This window comes from Hyla sarda, chromosome 8, assembly GCF_029499605.1.
Source record: "Hyla sarda isolate aHylSar1 chromosome 8, aHylSar1.hap1, whole genome shotgun sequence".
NCBI classification, from domain to species: domain Eukaryota; kingdom Metazoa; phylum Chordata; class Amphibia; order Anura; family Hylidae; genus Hyla; species Hyla sarda.
Window position 1 is genome coordinate 90,665,355 of NC_079196.1, and position 24,953 is coordinate 90,690,307.

The 24,953-nt window shown below is 43.3% G+C and overlaps 1 protein-coding gene and 1 long non-coding RNA gene across 2 annotated transcripts in view; one reads left to right on the forward strand and one right to left on the reverse strand.

Annotated features, from left to right (window-relative positions):
- SLX9 (SLX9 ribosome biogenesis factor) overlaps positions 1-24,953 on the reverse strand; it is a 145,929-nt gene that overhangs the window by 96,751 nt on the left and 24,225 nt on the right. The gene's annotated exons all lie outside the window — the stretch shown is intronic.
- Positions 4,772-8,871, forward strand: LOC130284508 (uncharacterized). Its single transcript, XR_008847057.1, has 3 exons — positions 4,772-4,839; positions 5,003-5,189; positions 8,738-8,871. It is a non-coding gene; the product is annotated as an uncharacterized LOC130284508 (long non-coding RNA).

Consider the following 24,953-nt stretch of genomic DNA (forward strand, 5'->3'; position numbering starts at 1 on the left):
CCTCTTATCCCCTATCTAGAGGATAAGATGTATGATCGTGGGGAGCCCGCCACTGGGACCCCCCGCATTCTTCCTGCAGAACCAGAATTCTTTGCTACTCCAATCTCAGAAAACTCTGTTTCCGGGACTGGAGACGTGACATCACGCCCCCTCGTGCCATCACACCACGCCCCCTCCATTCATGTCTATGGGAGGGGGCATCACGGCCGTCATGCCCTCTCCCATAGACAAACGGAGTGGGCGTGGTGTGACGGCATGAGGGGGCGTGGTGCAACGCCATGTCTCCAGTCCTGGAAACACAGAGGTTTCTGAGAATGGAGCAGCAGCCCTGCATATAATGCGGGTGCTGCATGGATAGGGGATAAGATGTCATTGGCAGGAATACCCCTTTAAAGGAGATGTCCGGTGCTCATTTTTCTCATTGTATCCATTCCGGGCTGCAAAATAAAAGAAAAATTTTCTCTTACCTGCCTACGCTCCCCCGGTGCTCCGGTACAGGTGTTCGGTCCCCGGGCTGTAGTCTTCTTACTTCCTGTTAGCCCGGCACGTCACACGGAGGTTCAGCCTATCACCGGCCGCAGCGATGTCCCGCCTCGGCCAGTGATAGGCTGAAGCTCCGTGATGCGCCGGGCTAACAGGAAGTAAGAAGAATAGAGCCTGGGGACGAACGCCTGTACCGGAGCACCGGGGGAGCGTAGGCAGGCAAGAGAAAGCTTATTTTCTTTTTTTTTTTTGCAGCCCGGAACTGATACAATAAGAAAAGTGAGCACCGGACATCTCCTTTAACTGCATACCATCCCAGACAGTACATGCTTTTTTTCTTTTTCTTTTGGCCTGTTTGTCTGAGGTGTTACATGATAATAAATCACTGCCTACAGTGGTATGCAAAAGCTGCTTACCTGCTGCACTCTCAGAGAATATAAACTTGATTCCTTGAATACACTGACTAGTCATCTGATAATTTGGAACTTATTTTTATAAGAAAGGTCTTTCACCTGTGCAGCGATGCCTACAAATAGCAGATGGGGCAGACGTGTCAATAACACGTGTAATGTAAACCAGACGTGGCCCTTCCTGGCTTATGCACCCAGAACCCTGATCAGCTGTTTGACAGTAATTGATTGCCATCATCCTATAATAAATTACAGATTCTCTACATCATTGAGGCAAGATTCATCTCAGATGGGGATAAAAGGATGTGGAGAGGGGAAAGAGAGGACCACCGAGCGCCAAACTGTGCAAAGCCTACATTCTTAGGATAATATTTAAAAGTTGCTATAGCAACCAAGCACTGAAGACCCCTGGAGAGAAGTGAGTCATGGCTCCACACTACAACCTAAAACATTATGTACCTCCTGAATCAACCCTCGGGCTTTCAATACCCAAACTTCTTGTTAAATGAGTGAAAAACTCATTCTGTCATTTTCTTTCCAGGGGGATTTGGGGAAAGTTCTAACTAAATGCCTTAATAACTATGACATCATCAGATGTTGTCCTCTGAAATGTTTCCTTACAAAAGGGAAATTGTCATCACTGCCTGAACCACGAGTCATCGGGCCGTCCCTGGTGGCTTCTGTCCTTCTAGCGTTCTTAAAAAGCTCACTCCTTATATTCAAACAGGCAGGGAAGAAGCATCTGTGGACCATACAATGAATCGTGGTTTGAGCAGCATGAAGTGACGACTGATTCCCTTAAATGTTTTACACATCTTTCAGACATATGTAAAAGTACCTAATGATCTAAAGGAAGTGATAACACAGGCTATAGAGGCCCATAATCATCCTATGTTGTAGGCCCAGCGATCAGCTGACAATCGAGATCATTCGCTGGCAGATCTCATGGTTTTGACGTGTTTCTCATGGTTTAGACGTTTAGAAATCCTCATTCATCAGCTGCTCACCTCTCTGAGTAATAGGGGACGTGTGGATATGAATGACAGAATTAAAGTCCTCACAAAAAATCCAGATCATTAGTGTCCACACAACCGCTCAGCACGACAGGCTGATTGGTGCTGATCGGTGCATGCATAGATATAAAAGGAGCAGGGGAAAATGACAGATTCTGGTTAAAGGAAACCTGTCAAGAGAATTAAGATCCCCAAATTGTCACCAACCTGTTATCCAGAAAATGTGTAGGTTTGCAGTAATGCCATAGTATATTGTGGAAGATAGGTATAATGTAGAAAAAGAACTGAAAACAGTGTGTGTTATTTTAAAATGACCTGTTAATAGTCATGGGGGTGGAGCTTCTGGTCTAAACAGTCACACTGGCATTTTTTTTTTTCATCATTGCTTAAGTGACAACCCTCAGGCTGTGACAAACTAGTTTTGACAGAATCTAGCACTTGCAACCTGTATATATCCCTTTGTATTGACATATCCACATCCCAGACATCTCAATCAAGCCAGGAGGGTGACTAGTGAGACCCTTCACAGCACAACCCCCATTACAGGTCACTTGGATATAGTGCACTATTCTCAAGATTCTCTCTCTGGATTATACAGCATCAGCCAGAATATATACAGGCACCATTGTCAACCTATTACAGTACTAAATAAAAGGTTGGTGGCAGGTTGGGGGGGGGGGGCTAAATCCTATTGACATGTACCCTATAAATAAATACAGTCATTTATGTATTAAACTCCAGCATTAATTTACAGGTTAAATCTAGAGATAATGTGTAACATTTAAAGAGAACCTGTCCGGCTAGACATACTGTAAATATATTCTCCCTGAAATAAAGATTTTGAGGCATTCTTAAACCTGTGTGCCGTTACTGCTTTATTTCTCCTATTTAGGTATAAACTGACAACTGGATGTTACCAAAAGGTCCTTGTCAAAGAGGTATGCCTATATAAAGCACTGACTAGACAGTGTCAGAGTTTACAGAAACAGGTACCCAACTGGTAACACACAATTGTCAATGATAAATGTCTAAGAGAAATAACAAGGAAATGGCTAGAGATGTAAAATTTCTGGAATAAAAAAAAAAAAAATTCTAAAAAATTTTTAAGCTGGATGTTCGTCTCATCATTTTACTTAGAGGAGGAAAATAAGAACCAATGAATTAGTCAGCCAAAAAATATGTAAACATTATCCATAATGGGGAGAATGTCAATAGATATCAGATCTGATAGATAAATGTAAAAAAAAGGGTTTGTCAAGTTTGGTTGTGGCTCCATCTTGTTGATAAAACAGTACTTGATTCTGTCATATCAACAAGATGGAGCCCGGCCACAGTCAAACTTAACAAACCTTTTTCCATGCAGCGCTCCTAGAGACAGAAATGCATACTGCTCCTTTTTTTTTTTTATTGTATTCCAGGATTTGCTTGTCTTCTGGTCAGACCTTTTCCTGAAGGTCTAAGTGATTAAACCCTTAGGCTAGGTTCACACTGTGGAATCTCCTAGATTTCTAGTGCGGCCAGCGCCAACTGAATCAGTCGGCGCTAGGACTGTGCGGACACTGCAGTCTCCAATAGACTGCAATGTGTTCCGCGAGTATTTCCACCTGAAGAATGAGCAACGCCATTCCTCAGGGGGAAATTTGAAAGCGGATTTTCCATTCACAAATTCCGCTTCACAAATTCCGAAGTGTGAATTTGTGAATGGAAATCCATTCACTATACAGTAAATTTTAGGAAGCGGAATTTCTGCCTGCAATTTCAAAGCGGAATTGCAGACGGAAATTCCGTAGTGTGAACCTAGCCTTCAGGACCAAGCCCATTTTCACCTTAAAGGGGTAATCTACAGCAAAACGGGGAAAAAAATCATTGTGCGACAAAATTGAAGAAAAAAATAAATTTTGTAACTTTTGGGGGCTTCCGTTTCTACGCAGTGCATTTTTCGGTAAAAATTACACCTTATTATTCTGTAGGTCCATACGATTAAAAGGATACCCTACTTATATAGGTTTGATTTTGTCGTACTTCTGAAAAAAAATCATAACTACATGCAGGAAAATTTATCTCCACTAATTTACATAAGACCCCACATGGACAAAGTTGACCCCCTCAACTTGAAAAACTAATAGTACAGTTAAATACTATTATTGGCATCGATTGTCTAGTTTGTCCAACTAAAATTTCTGACCTGCAGGCGCCGTTTTTAGACGCATGTATCCTACTACTTACCAGTTTTCCAATAAATTATCAAAAGCATAACCATGTTTACGAGAACTAAATTTGTATACCACTAACAGTTCTGCAAAGCAATAGCTGAAGTTCCCTATAAAGATTCTATCAATAACATTACATTGGAAAACGGTTTATCGTGTCAGATTTTACAGGGTCCCAGGCTTCAAAATATATTACAGCCTAGACAGAAAATTAAAGCAACTCACATCTGTATGATATGGAAAAGTGAAACAATCTGTTCCAGTAGGTTACACCCTCATACAAGGTCGTGTTGCCCCAGCCGTGTGCATTCCTGTCTATGCTGATAAGCTTCAAAACACTCTCCGGGGCACCATGACTGTACACAGAATCTATGGTTATTAGATTATCCTGCTGACCACCAATGACAACAAGTATACGGATACTGAAATCTGCAGAATAAGAATGATAGGCAACTTTTTCTCCTTACTTAGCCAACTCATGGTTTTTAAAGAGACTGTCCTCTGATGAGCTCAAAAATCACATGGAAGTTGTTATCTACAGGAAGCTTTACCTGCTCGTTTACTCTTATCTTGCTCTTAGCTTGCTTTACCTCAGTTCCATTAGGTCACAGCTGTGCTCAGTGACTACAGAGGGCTGAGGTAGTCTGAACCATGCCTCCTGCCTAATGATTGGTCCAAACAACTGCTCTCTGATGTGAAGCTACTGGACTACATACTCAGGCAGTAAGGCTTCTTTCACACTACAAAATTACTCAGTTTTAAAGATCCGTTCGAAGTTCTGTCTGAAAATCGGCTGTAAAACGGCAGTTACAAAATCCTATACGGCCGTTAGAAAATCCCATTATAGTCTATGGAATTTTTACATTATCCTTTTTAACCCATTTAGCCAGCTATAAATAACGGCCGTTATTTTGTGACGGAAGATAGTAGGGGGAGAAAAAGTGCAATAGTGCTGCCGGCACTGAAGAGGGACACCCCTGAAGCCACTTGCCAAGGCAACACAGAGGTCGTCGGACCTGCCAAGATGCCGAGTCACTTCACCTGCCAAGAGCGCACCAAGGGACACAGGCCAGGTAAAAATGCACAGCAGGGGATCAAAGTGAAGAGAGGAGATGAGGGGAGGGGGTGAATGAATGATGTGGCACAGGGGGTGATTGGGGGGGTAAAATGGCACAGGGGGATTTACGTGGGACAAACATGGCACAGGAGAGATAACAGGGGGAAATAAAATGGTACATGGTGGATAAAAGGGGAAAATAAAATGGCAGGGGGAGGGTGAAAAAATGGCACAAGGGGAGCTCTGCTCTTCTTCAGGTAAAATATATATTATACAACAAAATAGGTTTTTTTTTTAGGGCCCCTTCTTTTGATTTCCATCCTAGCATCACATGTTTTACTACAAATTTGCTTTCTGTTGCATGACAATGTACATTGGAGATGCCCAAGAGTTTTTCATTACAAAATATAGTTAGTCCAATAAAAAAGGTATTACAAGATAATACAGCTACTTCAAAGTACTACTATAAAAACAATGGTATTTTAGTCGCTCTGAAGTTGTAGAGGTCTTGCTTTATGCCAGTTTTCCATCATGCCACCTGTTGCCGTCACGCCCCCTCCCATAGACATGAATGGAGGGGGCGTTGGGTGACCTCACGTCCCCAGTCCCGGAAACGCAGAGGTTTTCGAAACTGGAGATACAGCACCCGCACAGAATGCGGGTCTCAGCAGCGGGCCCCCCGCGATCAGACATCTTATCCCCTATCCTTTGGATAGGGGATAAAATGTTTTTGCCCGGAATACCCCTTTAAAACTATGTCCTCTTGTGGTAGTTTTTCTTCTTTTAAATATGCCCTCCTCCTTTACCGTGTTGATTTCCATTATGTATTTAAAAGTCTCTATCATATCCCCTCTGTCTCTTCTTTCTTCCAAGCTATACATGTTAAGGTCCTTTAACCTTTCCTGGTAAGTTTTATCCTGCAATCCATGTACTAGTTTAGTAGCTCTTCTCTGAACTCTCTATAGAGTATCTATATCCTTCTGGAGATACGGTCTCCAGTACTGCGCACAATACTCCAAGTGAGGCCTCACCAATGTTCTGTACAGCGGCATGAGCACTTCTCTCTTTCTACTGCTTATACCTCTCCCTATACATCCAAGCATCTGCTAGCATTTCCTGCTACTCAATTACATTGTCTTCCTACCTTTAAGTCTTCTGAAATAATTACCCCTAAATCCCCTTCCTCAGATACTGAGGTCAGGACTGTGTCAAATATTATATATTCTGCCTGAGGGTTTTTAAGCCCCAGGTACATTTTCTTGCACTTATCCACATTAAATTTCAGTTGCCAGAGTTCTGACCAATCTTCTAGTTCTCCTAAATCCTATTCCATTTGGCGTATCCCTCCAGAAACATCAACCTTGTTACATATCTTTGTGTCATCAGCAAAAAGACATGACCTTTTGCAATATCACTAAAGAAGATATTAAACAAAATTGGTCCCAGTACAGATCACTGAGGTACCCCACTGTTAACAAAACCTTGCTCTGAATATACTACAACCCTCTGTTGTCTGTCACTCAGCCCCTGCCTAATCCACTAAAAAATATGGGAGTCCAAGCTCAATGACTGTAGTTTAACCCCTTAACGACGCAGGACGTATATTTACGTCCTGCGCCGGCTCCCGCGATATGAAGCGGGATCGCGCCGCGATCCTGCATCATATCGCTTCGGTCCCGGCGCTCATCAACGGCCGGGACCCGTGGCTAATATCACACATCGCCGATCGCGGCGATGTACGGTATTAACCCTTTAGAAGCGGCGGTCAAAGCTGACCGCCGCTTCTAAAGTGAAACTGAAAGTATCCCGGCTGCTCAGTCGGGCTGTTCGGGACCGCCGTGGTGAAATCGCGGCGTCCCGAACAGCTGATCGGACACCGGAAGGGCCCTTACCTGCCTCCTCGGTGTCCGATCGACGAATGAATGCTCTGTGCCTGAGATCCAGACAGGAGCAGTCAAGCGCCGATAATGCTGATCACAGGCGTGTTAATACACGCCAGTGATCAGCAAAGGAGATCAGTGTGTGCAGTGTTATAGGTCCCTATGGGACCAATAACACTGCAAAAAAAATGTTAAAAAAAAAAGTGTTAATAAAGGTCATTTAACCCCTTCCCTAATAAAAGTTTGAATCACCCCCCTTTTCCCATAAAAAAAATTAAACAGTGTAAAAAAAATAAAAAATAAACATATGTGGTATCGCCGCGTGCGTAAATGTCCGAACTATAAAAATATATCATTAATTAAACCGTACGGTCAATGGCGTACGCGCAAAAAAATTTCAAATCCAAAAAAGCGTATTTTGGTCACTTTTTATACCATTAAAAAATGAATAAAATGTGATCAAAAAGTCCGATCAAAACAAAAATCATGCCGATAAAAACTTCAGCGCAAAAAATGAGTCCTCGCAACGCCCTGTGCGTGGAAAAATAAAAAAGTTATAGGGGTCAGAAGATGACATTTTTAAACGTATAAATTTCCCTGCATGTAGTTATGATTTTTTCCAGAAGTGCGACAAAATCAAACCTATATAAGTAGGGTATCATTTTAACCGAATGGACCTAAAGAATAATGATAAGGTGTAATTTTTACCGAAATATGCACTGCGTAGAAACGGAAGCCCCCAAAAGTTACAAAATGGCGTTTTTTTCGATTTTGTCGCACAATGATTTTTTTTTTCGTTTCGACGTGCATTTTTGGGTAAAATGACTAATGTCACTGCAAAGTAGAATTGGCGACACAAAAAATAAGCCATAATATGGATTTTTAGGTGGAAAATTGAAAGGGTTATGATTTTTAAAAGGTAAGGAGGAAAAAACGAAAGTGCAAAAACGGAAAAACCCTGAGTCCTTAAGGGGTTAATGATAAGTCTTCTATGTGGGACAGTGTCAAAAGCCTTACTAAAATCTATATATGTGATGTCTACTCCCTCTCCGCCATCTAATATTTTAGTCACCCAGACAAACAAAAAAAAATCTATAAGATGGAAAAAGTAAGTGACTGAAAATGATCAATACAGTGCCTGAGATCCCGAATGGCAAACCTATTTAGAGTATGTTCATATTCGATACCTTCCTATGTCATGTATATACATTGAAATACCAATAAGACAACAATCAGCGGTATACTGTAGTTTCCCAAAGGGAGCAACAAACTATAAAAGTCTACTTGTTACAATTTGGTCGGCTTTACACCGAAATATATTTCATTTGTGGGAGAGAATATCGTAGACGTAGACTACTATTCAATTTCATCCCTCAATTAAGTGATGAAATCACTAGATGGCATTTACTATTCTGACATGTGACAACTCTTGGAGCAGCTATGAAGGTTGTAGAGAAGGCCATATAAGGGGTCAACCAGCAAAAGTAGAATTCTTTTATTTAACATACTTACAGAACTGAATAAAACAATAACATGAAACATCTTTCATTACTCATGGAATGACTTCTGAATACAGCAAGACTCTGAATCATGAAATAAGTAGCTTGTCTACTCATCCATACATTTTAGATTTGTTCATCTGTGTGGGAGTAAGACAAAGCTGATGATTTTTTTTTCTTTTAAGGACGCAAAATGTCGAATAGAAACTATAGACTGCAGAAACAATTCTTCAGAAAGGACCAAAGCAGAATCAAAGAGGAACTATATCTCAAAAAAGGCTCATTTCCAAGAATTAAAGGGAAAAAAGATCTTTCTGCACATCCTTAGCTACCTGTTTTTGTGTCATCCATAAGCACATGAAACAATAATTTTACCATTGCTTCAGTTCTAGGGTCTCCTAAGATGTTGGAGGAGAAATAATAGAGATCAGATCTCCTCAGATGGTAGAGGTGTCAGTACTCACCATTAGAGGCAGAGTGATTTAATTCTGTGTTTTACCAAGAGGAGAATAGGTCTTCTGGTACAGGAGAAAAGAGAATGATTCCTAATCCTCCAGTGAGAGCAGGACTCTTCAACTTATTGTTAAAGTGTCCTTACTTGCACAACTGAAGTTAACCCCTTAAAGGAGTAGTCCAGTGGTGACTCAGTGGTGAACAACTTATCCCCTCACTTAAGGATAGGGGATAAGTTGCAGATCGCGGGGGGTCCGATCGCTGGGGCCCCCTGCGATCTCCTGTACGGGGCCCCGACAGCCCGCGGGAAGGGGGCGTGTCGACCTCCACACGAAGCGGCGGCTGACACGCCCCCTTAATACAACTCTATGGCAGAGCCGAAGCGCTGCCTTCGGCAATCTCCGGCTCTGCCATTGAGATGTATTGAGGGGGCGTGTCGGCCGCCACTTCGTGCAGGGGTCGACACCCGCTATCTGGCCGGAGAGCCGGGGCCCCGTACAGAGAGATCGCAGGGGGCCAAACAGTCGGACCCCCCGCGATCTCAAACTTATCCCCTATCCTTAGGATAGGGGATACGTTTTTCACCACTGGACTACCCCTTTAAGGACTCGGCGTTTTTCAGTTTTTGCACTTTTGTTTTTTCCTCCTTACCCTTTAAAAATCATAACCCTTTCAATTTTCCACCTAAAAATCCATATTATGGCTTATTTTTTGCGTCACCAATTCTACTTTGCTGTGACATTAGTCATTTTACTCAAAAATTCACGGTGAAACTGAAAAAAAAAAATCATTGTGCGACAAAATTGAAGAAAAAACGCCATTTAGTAAATTTTGGGGGCTTCCGTTTCTACGCAGTGCATATTTCGGTAAAAATGACACCTTATCATTATTCTGTAGGTCCATACAGTTAAAATGATACCCTACTTATATAGGTTTTATTTTGTCGCACTTCAGGAAAAAATCATAACTACATGCAGGAAAATATACGTTTATACGTTTAAAAATGTCATGTTCTGTCCCCTATAACTTTTTTATTTTTCCACGTACAGGGCGGTATGAGGACTAATTTTTTTGCGCCGTGATCTGAAGTTTTTATTGGTACGATTTTTGTTTTGATTGGACTTTTTGATCACTTTTTATTCATGTTTTAATGGTATAAAAACTGACCAAAAATACGCTTTTTTGGACTTTGCAATTTTTTTGCGCGTATGCCATTGACTGTGTGGTTTAATTAATGATATATTTTTATAGTTCGGGCATTTACGCACGCGGCAATATCACGTTTATTTTTTTTTTTATTTACACGGTTTTATTTTTTATGGGAAAAGGGGGGTGATTCAAACTTTTATTAGGGAAGGGGTTAAATGACCTTTATTAACACAATTTTTTTACTTTTTTTGCAGTGTTCTAGGTCCCATAGGGACCTATAACACTGCACATACTGATCTCTCGTGCTGATCACTGGCGTGTATTAACCTGTGATCAGTGTTAGCGGGGCTTGACTGCTCCTGCCTGGATTTCAGGCACGGAGCAGTCATTCGTCTATCGGACACCGAGGAGGCAGGTAAGGGCCCTTCCGGTGTCCTGTAAGCTGTTCGGGATGCCGCGATTTCACCGCGGCGGTCCCGAACAGCCCGACTGACTAGCCGGGATAGTTTCACTTTCACTTTAGAAGCAGCTAAAGGGTTAATACCGCACATTGCCGCGATCGGCAATGTGTGGTATTAGCCGCGGGTCCGGCCATTGATGAGCGCGACGACAGACGCGATGTGATGCAGGGTCGCAGCGCGACCCTGCTTCATATCGCGGGAGCCGACGCAGGACGTAAATATACGTCCTGCGTCGTTACGGGGTTAAAGGGGTATTCCAGGGGAAAAAAATTATTATATATATCAATTGACTCCAGAAAGTTAAACAGATTTGTAAATTACTTCTATTAAAAAATCTTTATCCTTCCAAAAATTATCAGGTGCTGAAGTTAAGTTGTTCTTTTCTGACTGACAACAGTGCTCTCTGCTGACCCCTCTGTCTGTCTCGGGAACTGCACAGAGCAGAATAGGCTTGCTATGGGGATCTGCTTCTACTCTGGACAGTTCCCGAGACAGGTGTCATCAGAGAGCACTTAGACAGAAAATAACAACTCAACTCCAGCAGCTCATAAGTACTGAAAGGATTAAGATTTTTTTAATAGAAGTAATTTACAAATCTGTTTAACCTTCTGGAGCCAGTTGATCTATAAAAAAAGTTTTTTCCTGGATAACCCCTTTAATATTGATTAAGAGGTTATTCTGGAGCCTTAGTTTAATATTCAAAAAGGAGCTCATTGAGGGGTCAAAACAAACAAAACTGTAGTCATCTGTGACCAATCCCTCACCAATGCCATTCCTGACACTTCTGGCTACCAAATCCTTCCTGGTCTTCTCTTGACGCACAAGAAATGATTGCTGATTAGTTATCACTGGTCGAGGCAGGTTACCACTATGGCAAGTCCTTGGATAAGCAGGCATTTCCTGTGTGCTAAGAAGAGACCAGGAAGCACTAGGAAGTGGCAACATTAGAACAGAACCACTACAGGTTTTATTTATGATTAAATATTTACCATCCCTCCCTGAGCTCTTTTAAAGGAGTACTCCGGCACGCACTTTTGACATTTTATCCCGTCCGGGCTGCAAAATAAAATAAAAACCTTCTCTTACCTGCCAACGAGCCCCCGGAGCTCCGGTACAGGTGTTCGGTCCCCGGACTGTATTCTTCTTACTTCCTGTTGGCCCGGCACGTCGCACGGAGCTTCAGCCTATCACCGGCCGCAGCGATGTCCCGCCTCAGCCGGTGATAGGATGAAGCTCCGTGTGACGTGCCGGGCCAACAGGAAGTAAGAAGAATACAGCCCGGGGACCGAACACCTGTACCGGAGCTCCGGGGGCTCGTTGGCAGGTAAGAGAAAGTTTGTTTTCTTTTATTTTGAAGCCTGGACGGGATAAAATGAGAAAAATGTGCGCCGGACTACTCCTTTAAGTATAAAAGAAAAAATCTGGTATATTAATAGGAGATTTTTCATGACTTTTTTTCTATGATTTTCTATAGAAACTATAGTACTGCTGCATGCTTTGTTGTGATTTGCAATTAGGGGTGTGAGTTGGCAAGAATCAGGTGATATGATATGTATCACGATACGCGTATGACAATACAATATATCCCGATTTAGTCTCAAAGACTATATATAGCTATTTTTTCGCATGAGGCTGTATGAGGGCTAAATTTTTGCAGCATAATCTGTTTTTTGTATCAGTACCATTTTGGTATTGATCTGACTTTTTTAATCTCAACTTATTTCTGGGATATGATAAAAATAAAAAATAAATTTGTTTTTGTTTTTTACATTTATATAATTTACCGTATGGGATACATAATGTTATATTTTAATAGGTCGTACAATTACGCACGCAGTGATACCAAATATGTTTATTTTTATTATGTTTACATGTTTTTATATAGGAATAGGGAGGGGGTGATTTGAAATTTTAATATGGAAGGGGATAATGTGTGGATTTTAAACTTTTATTAAAACATTCTTAAAACTTTATTAGTCCCTTAGGGGACTTTTAGGAGGAATCATTAGTTCTATTGAATTCCATTGATCTGTGTGCTCTGCGATCCATTGATAGAGCCTAGTCCAGCCAGGATCTATCAATGACAGAGCCACGGACACCAGGGAAGTAGGGGTAAGCCCTCCGGCTACTACTATAGTGGATCGCCCCCCCCCCCCCCCCTGCGATCATGCTGTGGGGAGCGATCCACCCCACTAGGCCACCAGGGATCATTCACAGGTTCCTTTAGACGCCGCTGTCAGCTTTGGCAGCGGCAATCTAAAGGGATTAATAGCCAACCGCGGCGATCGCCGCATGCTGGCTGTTAGCGGCAGCCCCTGGCTACTCAAAACAGACTGGGACTGCAGAATACGGAGCGGGCTCAAGTCAGGAGCCCGCTCCATACACCCCTCTGATCATTGCTGTGCTTGTCGGGGGCTTTCAGGCCCTTAGCCCTGCTTCGGGCCTGAAAAATTCACTGAATGTCCCGGGCGTCGAGCGATAGGAATTCCACATCTCTGAGACTGTTTATAAAAGATCGATTTGAACATATTTTGAATCAATACTAGTATTGTCTAATGAAATATCGCGATATTTGACAGAATCAATTTTTTCCGACACCTCTATTTGCCATAGCTGTTGTATTCAATGATGATACGATGTACTATTCCAGCATATAAACTCCTTTGACTTTAAAAGGGGACTCCGGTGGTTAATTTTTTTGACTATATGGTATCTTCTTTGTAAGTTTAGTTTTTTTGCAATATACATGTGTTATATGTTTTGGCAGCATGTGTGTGTTTGTTGGGCAGGAAGTTCTGTAGTTCAGATGTTTTTCTTTTACTGTTGTCCACAGTTCTGAGTCTGTTGTGGACAAGATGTCACAGCTTTTTTTCCCCCTCTGTCTGCATGAGAAAAATAAGCCACGCCCCCTTATCTCATCCAGCTGAGTACACAGCTCCCCTCCCCTGCTCTGTATTCTAAGGACGCAGGTCTGCACAGGAGAAGGACCTCACAGAGAAGATAAGTGTTATCTGAAGGGGAGGATGAGAAGGTGCACGGGCTGGGGATGTATGGACTGCAGGGGAATAAATCTCATACTGGGAATGATCTCTATATGTGAAGGGGGAGGGGGACTCCTGAATGACAAATGCTGAGAGTTGCAGTCCCTGTTGTGTGTGTATGCTAGTGTTTATAAACCAGTGTGCCTCCAGCTGTTGCAAAACCATCTCCCAGCATGCCCTGACAGACTTTGGGCATGCTAGGAGTTGTAGTTTTGCAACAGCTGGAGGCACACTGGTTGGGAAACACTGTTCTAGCCTATTCAGCATACATATCATGTTACACCAGTGTTTCCCAACCAGTGTGCCTCCAGCTGTTGCAAAACTAGAACTCCTAGCATGCCCAAAGGCTGTCAGGGCATGCTGATAGTTGTAGTTTTGCAACACCTGGAGGCACCCTGGTTGGGAAACACTGGGGTATGCCCTATAGAGGTGTGGTGAACTACAACCCCCAGGAGACTACAGAGGCAGCATGCTGGTGTTATACCACAGACTGAAGACTCCTGAATGACATATGCTGAGAGTTGTAGTCCCTTTTGTGTGTGTATGCCAGTGTATCCCAACCAAGGTTGATTATATTAGTGTGCTGTGTATAAGGAGGCCGACCCAGGAAAATAGTAGGATGGGTAAAGGGTGGAAAAAAAAAAAAAAAAGGGAGCCGCCCCAAACCAGCAAGGCATGTGGCATGCTGGGATTTGTAGTTTTCAGCACAGAAAGAAACAGGAAATAGAAGCAAAGATAGGAAAACAAAGTGGGGGATAAAAAAGACAATAAAGAACGGAAATAGAGTAGGCTAAACAACAAGAATAGAAATGAAACAAAACAAATCTGGTAAGTCAAAAACGGAAAAAACACGTTGACCACCGGAGTACCCCTTTAATCCTTGGGGCAGAGGTAGATTTTAAAGGGCAAGCAAGATCAGTCCTGGAAAAAAAAAAAAAAGGACTCTAACAGTCAAAAACGTATACATAAAAATGTTTTTAACTCTTCGGGGACGAAGGGCGTATGCATACGCCCTCGCGTCCCATCACTTAAGGACGGAGGGCGTATCCATACGCCCTCGGCATTTCCGATCACTGCCGCTCGCCGGGCGGTGATTGGACCGGGATGCCTGCTGATATCTATCAGCAGGCATCCCGTGGCAATGCCTAGGGGGGGTCCTGAGACCCCCCCATATCGGCGATCGCAGCAAATCGCAGGTCAATTCACTGGTGACCCGATCTCCCGGAAAATAAGTGTGATCGGAGCTGTCAGAGACCGCTCCGACCAGCCTAAAGCAAAGGAGCGAGGTGGCAATGTTGCCACCCCCTCCTATTCCCTGCCATTGATCCGTCAGGCTGACCACCAATGGCAGGAGGGGGGCGGGGGGTTACAGTTCAACAGTTCATTTCCCCCCGCTCTGCGCACCGATCGAAGTCGGTACAGAGCGGGGGAGCACGGGCGGCGAGTGGGGGGGACATGGCCAGGCTTACCCGGACCGGCATCGGCAGAGGCGTCGGCATCCCGGAGCAGCGGCGCGAGCAGGAGGAGCGGCGGCCGGTAAGTGCGGCGGAGAAGGCTGCAGTGAAGATCGCGATAAGTGATCTTCACTGTGGCCTTCTAAAAGCAGCAAAACTACAACTCCCAGCAAGCCCACACAGCCAAAGGCTGTCTGGACATGCTGGGAGTTGTAGTTTTGCAACATCTAAAGTGGCACAGTTTGGAGACCACTATATGGTGGTCTCCAAACTGTAGCCCTCCAGATGTTGCAAAACTACAACTCCCAGCATGGCCAGACAGTCAGGGATGCTGGGCGTGTAGTTCTGCAATATCTGGCCCTTCAGATGTTGCAGAACTACAAGTCCCAGCATGCCTGGACAGTCTGGGCATGCTTGGAGTTGTAGTTTTGCAACATCTGGAGGGCTACAGTTTGGAGACCACTGTTCTTCCCCAGTTGTTGCATAACTACAACTCCTAGCATGCCCAGACTGTCCAGGCATGCTGGGAGTTGTAGTTCGGCAACATCTTAAGGGCCAGATATTGCAGAACTACACGCCCAGCATCCCTGACTGTATGGGCATGCTGGGAATTGTAGTTTTGCAACAGCTGTAGGCACACTGGTTGGGAAACACTGAGCTAGAGTCTGTTTCCTAACTCAGTGATTCCAACCCGTGTGCCTCCAGCTGTTGCAAAACTACAACTCCCAGAGTGCACTGACAGACCGTACATGCTGGGAGTTGTAGTCTTGCAACAGCTGGAGGCACATGGGTTGGAATCACTGAGCTAGAGTCTGTTTTCTAACTCAGCGGTTCCCCACCAGTGTGCCTACAGCTGTTGTAAAACTACAACTCCCAGCATGTACGGTCTTTCAGTGCACTCTGGGAGTTGTCATTTGCCACAGCTGAAGGTTTGGGGCACCCCCCCCCCCCATGTGAATGTACAGGGTACATTCACACGGGCGGGTTTACAGTGGGTTTCCTTCAAGGAAACTTACTGTGAACCCCAGCCTGTGTGAATGTACCCTAAAAACAATACACTACACTAACAAATAATAAAAAGTAAAACACTACACGTACACCCCCTCACACGTCGACCGCCCCCCCCCCCCCCAATAAAAAATGTTTCATACGGCAGTGTTTCCTAAACGGCGCCTCCAGCTGTGGCAAAACCACAACTCCCAGTGTTGCCGGACAGCCATAGACTGTCCTGGCAGGCTGGGAGTCTTGCAACAGCTGGAGGCACCCTGTGGGAGACACTGCTGTAGGGTTTTGGTGGAGACATGCCCCATCCTTGTAACCGGGTCCACCCCTATTGCAAATTCCTTACTCAGGCCTCAAATGCGCATGGCGCTCTCTCACTTCAGAGCCCTGTCGTATTTCAAGGCAACAGTTTAGGGCCACATATGAGGTATCTCAGTACTCGGGAGAAATTGCGTTACAAATTTTGGGGGGATTTTTCTCCCATTACCCTTTGTAGAAATGGTAAATTTGGCGAAAAAACCTGCACTTTTGTGAAAAATTTTTTTTTTCATTTACACATCCGAATTTAACGAAAAGTCGTCAAACACCTGTGGGGTGTTAAGGCTCACCGGACCCCTTGTTACGTGCCTTGAGGGGTGTAGTTCCCAAAATAGTATGCCATGTGTTTTTTTCGCTGTTCTGGCACCATAGGGGCTTCCTAAATGCGACATGCCCCCAAAAACCATTTCAGCAAAACTCACTCTCCAAAATCCCATTGTCGCTCCTTCCCTTCTGAGCCCTCTACTGCGCCCGCCGAACACTTGACATACACATATGAGGTATTTCCTTACTCAAGAGAAATTGGGTTACAAATTTTGGGGGTCTCTTTCTCCTTTTACCCCTTTCAAAATTTCAAAAACTGGGTCTACAAGAACATGCGAGTGTAAAAAATTTAGATTTTGAGTTTTCTCCTTCACTTTGCTGCTATTCCTGTGAAACACCTAAAGGGTTAACAAACTTACTGAATATCATTTTGAATACTATGAGGGGTGCAGTTTTTTGTAATGGGGTATTTCTAATATGAAGGCCCTTCAAATCCACTTCAAAACTGAACTGGCCCTTAAAAAATTCCGATTTTGAAAATTTTGTGAAAAATTTGAATATTGCTTCTGAACTTTGAAGCCCTCTGGTGTCTTCCAAAAGTAAAAACATCTCAACTTTATGATGCAAACATAAAGTAGACATATTGTATATGTGAATCAAAATATTATTTATTTAGAATGTTTATTTTCCTTACAAGCAGAGAGCTTCAAAGTTAGAAAAATGCAAAATTTTCAATTTTTTCATCAAATTTTGGAATTTTTCACCAAGAAATGATGCAAGTATCGACAAAAATTTACCACTAACATAAAGTAGAATATGTCACGAAAAAACAAACAATCGCGGAATCAGAATGAAAAGTAAAAGCATCCCAGAGTTATTAATGCTTAAAGTGACAGTGGTAAGAATTGCAAAAAAATGCTCCCGTCCTTAGGGTTATAATGGGCTCCGTCCCCAAGGAGTTAAAAAGCTTAGTTTCATGAAACACTGGCTCTTTGCCTCATAAGACCTGTACCGCACCACTTCAGAGCCAGTTCTGAATAAATATTACTATACTTTTGATGTACAGGACGAGTCATTAGAGGACATGCTAAAATGGAAAGTCAGAATACTTTTTGTCTGATGCTCCAAGGGGCAAAATGCATACATGATCAATTCCATATTGATTTTTTCTGCTAATGACATCAAGAAAAAAATATATATGTATATAAAACCCCGGCTCTGGGACAGAGCACAAAGCCAAATGGTACAGAGTGTCAGGACACGGCAGCCTGCGAAGCTCCAGGGAAAACTGATCATTACACAGACAAGGCGTAATAATACAAGCTGGTAAAGTGACCCCACAGCAAGCTCAGAGAAAGCATTGATAGGAAAAGTAGTGTCTTGTTGGCCTGTGTTACACTGTTATACTGCTCTTTACATGTAATTATGCAATATGACTATTAGACCTGAAAATATATTTAAAAAAGTGATTTCTAGAACAAAGTTCTAGAGAAGCACAAGTAATTAAAAAAAAAAAAAATTTCACCCTTAGGGAGCGTTCCCACCTGGTGTATACACAGCGTATTTCATGCTGCGCAAAACTTACGGCAGCAGCGGGAAATACGCTGCGTATTCCTTGCTCACTATACACACAGGGCTTTCCGGCGGCAGCCCTATGTGTGTAGTGAGTTTTGGAGGCGGGGCCGTGTGCCGGCATGACTGTGATGCGCGGCTCCACCTCCAAAACTCACTGCATACATAGGGCTGCAGGCAGAAAGCCCTGTGTGTATAGTGAGCAAGGAATACGCAGCGTATTTCCCGCTGCTGCTGTAAATTTTGCGCAGCGTCAAATACGCTGCTTATACGTCAAGTGGGAACGCACCCTTAGAAACAGTTTTTCTACAAAACATGGCCAGGCTGCCTCTTTAAACAAAACAAAAAAAACTATACTTACCTCTGGTATCGCTGATCCCGGTCTCCACTATGGTCCAATTCTGCTGCTTGGGGTCAATACGTCTCAGGGCACTGCTGCGGCCAGTGGTGGGTTTAGTGGCAATGTTTCCTGCCAACCTGGGAGAGTCCACTCTTCGGTGATTTTCACTTCCTGGTGCTGGGGGCCAATACACCAAATTGCTGCTCAGCTAATCACTGGGCGCAGCGGTGTCGTGTCTTAGGCTGGGTCCACACTACGTTTTCTCCCATACGGGAGCGCATACGGCAGGAGGGAGCTAAAACCTCGCGCTCCCGTATGTGACCGTATGCGCTCCCGTATGCCATTCACTTCAATGAGCCGACCGGAGTGAAACGTTCGGTCCGGTCGGCTCATTTTTGCGCCGTATGCGCTTTTACAACCGGACCTAAAACCGTGGTTGACCACAGTTTTAGGTACGGTTGTAAAAGCGCATACGGCGCAAAAATGAGCCGACCGGACCGAACGTTTCACTCCGGTCGGCGAGCGCATACGGTCACATACGGGAGCGCGAGGTTTTAGCTCCCCCCTGCCGTATGCGCTCCCGTATGGGAGAAAACGTAGTGTGGACCCAGCCTCAGCTAGTAATTGGCTGAGCAGCACTCTGGAGATGGGGAGCAGTAATACCACAGGCCATAGGGACAGAGTTAGAGGTAAGTATAGTTTTTTTCTGTGTGTGTGTGTTCAAGCATGCAGTCTGGGCATGTTTGTAGGATAACAATTTTTGCCAGACAACGCCTTTAAAGGAGATCTCCCGTTTATAAAAACGTATGGGACATGTCTACCACAGCATGAAGCTGCAGCCAACACATCCCCTCCATGCAGCTCTATGGGAGAGCCGGAGCGTTGCACTCGGCAATCTCCGGCTCTGCCGTGGAGCTGTGGGCGTGTTGTCTGCAGCTTCGTGTTGTGATTGACACCAGTCTTTTCATGCAGAGAGGGGGGCGCAGTTCGAGAGACACTTATCACCTATCCTTAGGATATGGGATATGTTTTTAGAAACCAGAGTTCTTCTTTAACATTGAAAAATGCACTTTAATTTACAGTGCTCCTCTTTGCCAGTATCTGCAAAGGAGACTCCTAACAGAACCTCTGAAATGGATGAAAATGAAGCCTATTTGTGTATGGGACTCAATGTGTTGACTTTTTCAAATAAATACTTCGACTTGACATTCTTCCTTGAAGATATCCCCTAATGTAATAACAATGAACTAACTATTGAGCAAAAACTCAAACAATGTCATGCAATGTAGTAAAATAAGCTCTGGCAAACTACAATATTTCTATGATTTAACAATGAGACGCTTTCAGTATAAATGCTTTTAATGCTGCATTGTTTCAGCTTATAGATTTGACCATTCCTGTCTCTAAACTTCACTGAGTATTATGCATTATTACTCTTTATTGTCCTATTGCAAGACACTTCAATGAGTCAATTTACAGAGGCAGTAAAATCTTCAGTGAAGATGGGTTCTTCTCATCTGATCATCCATGGGCACCTCTATATAGTGCACTGAATATTTTTCAGCATGACTGGTAGCATTACTACCAGTGATAGCCCACAATAACTTCCCATTTTTACCCTTATTGTTTTGGTCTTTGCTTCATGATATATGGAGATTTTCTTTTAACCACTACATATGCGATGCCTGTCATTTAAGACTTACCATGTAAAGGATATGAGCTGCCTATGAATAATTAATAAATGGTTTTGCCCCATTAACCTAATGTAATTTATGGCATTGATTCCAAATCATTGAAGGTTGGCTTTTCACAGCAGCGATTGACCTTCAAACATTGATTGTTTTCTTTAAAAAGGTATCACATGAAGAATAAGGATCCTATTTCAATCATTTAGATCTGCCACCTTACAAACTAATAGAGCATTCTGCAAGCCATAAAGGAAAGACACGGATCAAATATCTTCTTTCCTGTAGTTACAGCAAAAGTCTTCCCTTGTAGGTTCTTTAGCTCAGAAAGTGTATCTTGAAGCAAAAGAATAGTTCAGCATTTAAGAATAAATGAACAATGAAAAAAATGGGATTACCTACCTTTATTCATATTAACAAATATTCCTACCTATTGCTTTGGTCTTTTTAACACCACCCTGTGATGTCCTGTTAGGCTGGGTTCACACCATGTTTTGTTAAATACGGTTCCCGTATACGGCTGGGAAGAGGGGGGGCGGGGCTTAATTGCGGCGCCCGCACTCAGCCATATTCGGGAACCGTATTTAATATATGTCTATGAGCCGACCGGAGTGAACCGCAGCCTCCGGTCGGCTTTGTTTTCGGCCGTATGCGGTTTCCCGACCATAGGCAAAAACGCGGTCGACCACGTTTTTGCCTACTGTCGGGAAACCGCATACGGCCGAAAACAAAGCCGACCGGAGGCTGCGGTTCACTTTGGTCGGCTCATAGACATACATTAAATACGGTTCCCGAATACGGCTGAGTGCGGGCGCCGCGATTAAGCCCCGCCCCACCTCCTCCCAGCCGTATACGGGAACCGTATTTAACAAAACGTGGTGTGAACCCAGCCTTAGAGGTATATCGGGGAAATTCTCCTACAAGTCATGAGATTGCTCAATGCATTTAGCCAACAGGCACCAATAACGCAGTGTGAAAAGTCCTAACTCCTCACGGTTGTCTCAAAAGCATATTTTCTCCTGCGAAAATTCCACTTGTGGAACTACCATTGGGGATGGGCTGTGTGTGACCCTACCCTGAACGGGGAAAGGAAAACCGTGTGTTTCTCTTTCTTAACAGCTAACCATGATCTTAAAACTGCAGCCTGATTTATCTTTATTTATATAAAAACTAGCTGAGTACCCAGCGTTGCCCGGTTTTTCCTTCCTAATACTTGTTGGGGAGGAAAATCAAAGGAGGAAGCTTTTGACTTCATATCCCATCCTCATATCCCGTCTTCCTATCCAGTCCCCCTATCCCATCCTCCTATCCCGACCAGTCTTTGTGAGATGTTGGTGTGGCTTGCAAGCCGGACCAACACATTCACCAGGAGATGCAGAGCGGAGCTTGTGGAGTAAGGTACTGGAAGTCCCATATACTTGCATGGGACTTTAAACAAAACCCATCTTTTATATAAAGGTGCAAGTAATTTAACTATTATATGTTTTTATTTTACATAAGTAATATGTGTACCAGGTATTATTGAAATATCTCCAGTTATGTGGGAACATACATTTCCCATTGATTTGCATGGGACTTTAAACAAAAAGCCCGACCCTCACAAATGGGGGTAGTTAAGGGTTAAAATTAACTATCCTATATTTTAAGTGGACATATAAGTAACATGTGACCAAGTATTATGGAAATATCTCCAGCCGTTTGGAAGTTATGCAGTAACATATTTCCCATAGACTTGTATGGGACTTTAAACATAAACCCCGCCCCTGGCAAATGGGGGTGAGTAAGGGTTAAATCACCTATCCTATGTTTGTTGTTGACATAGAAGTAACGTGTGCCAAGTTTCATGTTAATATCTTTAGAAGTTTGGACGTGATGCTGGAACATACACACACGTTGAGTTTTATATTTTAATTAAACAATTTTAGACTTACAGAACCCTAATATGTTCTTGATTTTCCATATAGTATAAATTACAAAGCAGAACCCAAATAAGATCACTACTTGCATATGTGACAGGACGACTGTCTACACGGCATCTTTACCAAGAAAAAATAATCATGTTAAAAGGCTATGCACATATCTCAACAGGCAGAGAAAGGCACCAGGATCAGCATCACTGAATATGACACTAAACAATAGTGTGAGTAAGTAACACATGCTATGAGGCTCATGCTGTATTAGAGAAGGACTAGATTAGAAAAGTTCAGAATCCTTCTCCGGCATGTAAAAAAGAAAAGCTGTAACTACATTAAAATAATATGTTTACCACTTCCCACCAAATTGGAATTTTATTTTTTCTAAAATCCATAACTTCTATTTTTATTTTCTATCAACAGAGCCGTGTAGGGACTTATTTTTACCATAGGGGGAATAAAAAAAAAAAAACAATGTATCCCTAAAAGATGATACAACTTTTTGCTGTTCTTCATTACAATAGTAACAAAATAAATGTATTTTTACTTTATTTACTTCAGCATAGTAAGAGAGGAGTATATAGTGGCTTTAATGTAATTACAAAACGTTAAATAATGTGAGATATTGCAGTTACATGTTACTCCTGTCAATCACCGAGTAGGACCGCCCACATGACTACTTAGCCCAGAATGGTTTCTATGAATAAATGACAAGTTACCCTGGAACTTTACCTATAAAATCTGCTCATCTCCTTTTCTCTATAACTTGCTGCCTGCAGACTGGACGGCATTTTCAATGTGACAGGTTTCTTTTAATGCAAAAACCAGACCCAAGACAGTGAGCAGAACAAGCGTTTCAGAGTTTCTGTGTAAAATGAGAAATGACACTTATTGCAGCACAGGGAAAGATACAGATCTCTGCTTCCCTCTCCCTGAGGAGCTGAGCAATCTCACATATCTGTATTGTGTACACAGAGAACAAGTAACAGAACCTTGCTGACCGGTGATCCTCAGGAGAGGAAAGCATATCCCAATCTCCAGACTACCTGTGTTGAATGATCTCAATAAATTAGATTTTAAAGGACTAAAAATCAAGTCCTTTCTTATGCTAATCAAAATTTTTTAGAACATTTTCCCCCCTACACATGCACCAAAAGATGCACATAAACATTGCACATTGTTTATAGTAGGGCTGGGCGGTATACCGGTTCCTACCGAATACCGAAATTTTTGGGCTGCACGATAAGAATTTTTCCCATACCGCAACACCGATTTGGCCCCTCCCCCTCGGGAATGAATGAATTTTCAGCCCAGCGCAGCGCTGTCCCCATATCAGGAAACTAATCATATGTTACCTGCCATCGCTGTTCTGCTCCCCCCCAATTAATTATCAGCCCAGCGGGGTACTACTCACATATGTCACCCGCAAGCCCTGCCCTCCTCCTCTTTGTTGGGGGCCGCTGGCGCTGGAACTTTATACTGTACGCCAGTGGTCTCCAACCTACGGACCTCCAGCTGTTGCAAAACTACAACTCCCAGCATGCCCGGACAGCCAACGGCATGTCGGCTGCCGAGTCATGTGGTCGGATATGCCCCCTGGTCGCTGACTGCCGGGGCCCCAACGGTCTGAAATGTATCCCCTATCCTTAGGATGGGGGATAAGTTTTCTAATCCCAGAGTACTCCTTTAAAAGTTAGGGCATCCAGCAAAGTCTGCCATGCACGGCCTAGCCCTCTGATAACAGGAATGCACGTATATGTACCTTTCTAGAGAGAGAGAGAGACAAAGAAATAATGGGATACACAAAACTCCAGCTTGTTATGGATAGTTCCCATGTTGTGAATATTCTTACACAATGATACAATACTGAATAATTTGTGCTAAGTTGTTTTGTAATTACAATGCAGGCTAATTGCTGTAATAAGTCATGGTCCCAACACTGTGCACAGGACCTGACTGTCTACAGGAAGATAAAATACGCCTCAGCGCACACATAAGCAAATGGCGGACCTGACGGAGAGGAATCCCCTCTCGAAATGCGTTGTCCAGTCTACAGGCAATTGTGAAAACCTTTTTGCCTCTGTACAATCAGCACTTTGGTGAATAAAAAAGTTTTTTTCACATATCAACTGCCTGTGTCTACTTCATCAACCTCCCGATGCAGTGCCGCTCCCGCAAGTCGGATTTTTGGGACAACCCCCGCCGGGGACTCCCGCAATCATCCTCCTGCTACATTCCCAACCGCTGCCAGTGGTACCGACGATCGGCGGCTCCCGGACAGTGCCGCAAACTACAAAATGAAAATCTGAGTTGTGCCTGCAGCTAGCACAACATCACAAGGTGTGCGGCATTGTTTTACCCCTATATACCTCACTCTTTATCTAAAACTAAAGGGTACCTCTCATCAAATAAACTTTTGATATATTTTAGATTAATGAATGTTGAATAACTTTCCAATGGCATGTTAATGAAAAATATGCTTCTTTCTATTGTATTTTTCCCGATCAGTCCTGTCAGCAAGCATTTCTGACTCATGCTGGAGTCCTAAACACTCAGAGCTGCCAGCCTGCTTTGTTCACAGCCAAACAGGCTGTGAACAAAGCAGGCTAGCAGCTCTGAGTGTTCTCCTTTGTGAATAAAGCAGACTGGCAGCTCGTAGTGTTTAGGACTCCAGCATGAGTCTGAAATGCTTGCTGCCAGGACTGGTAGGGAGACCCCTAGTGGTAATTTCTTCAAAGTGGAAAATTAA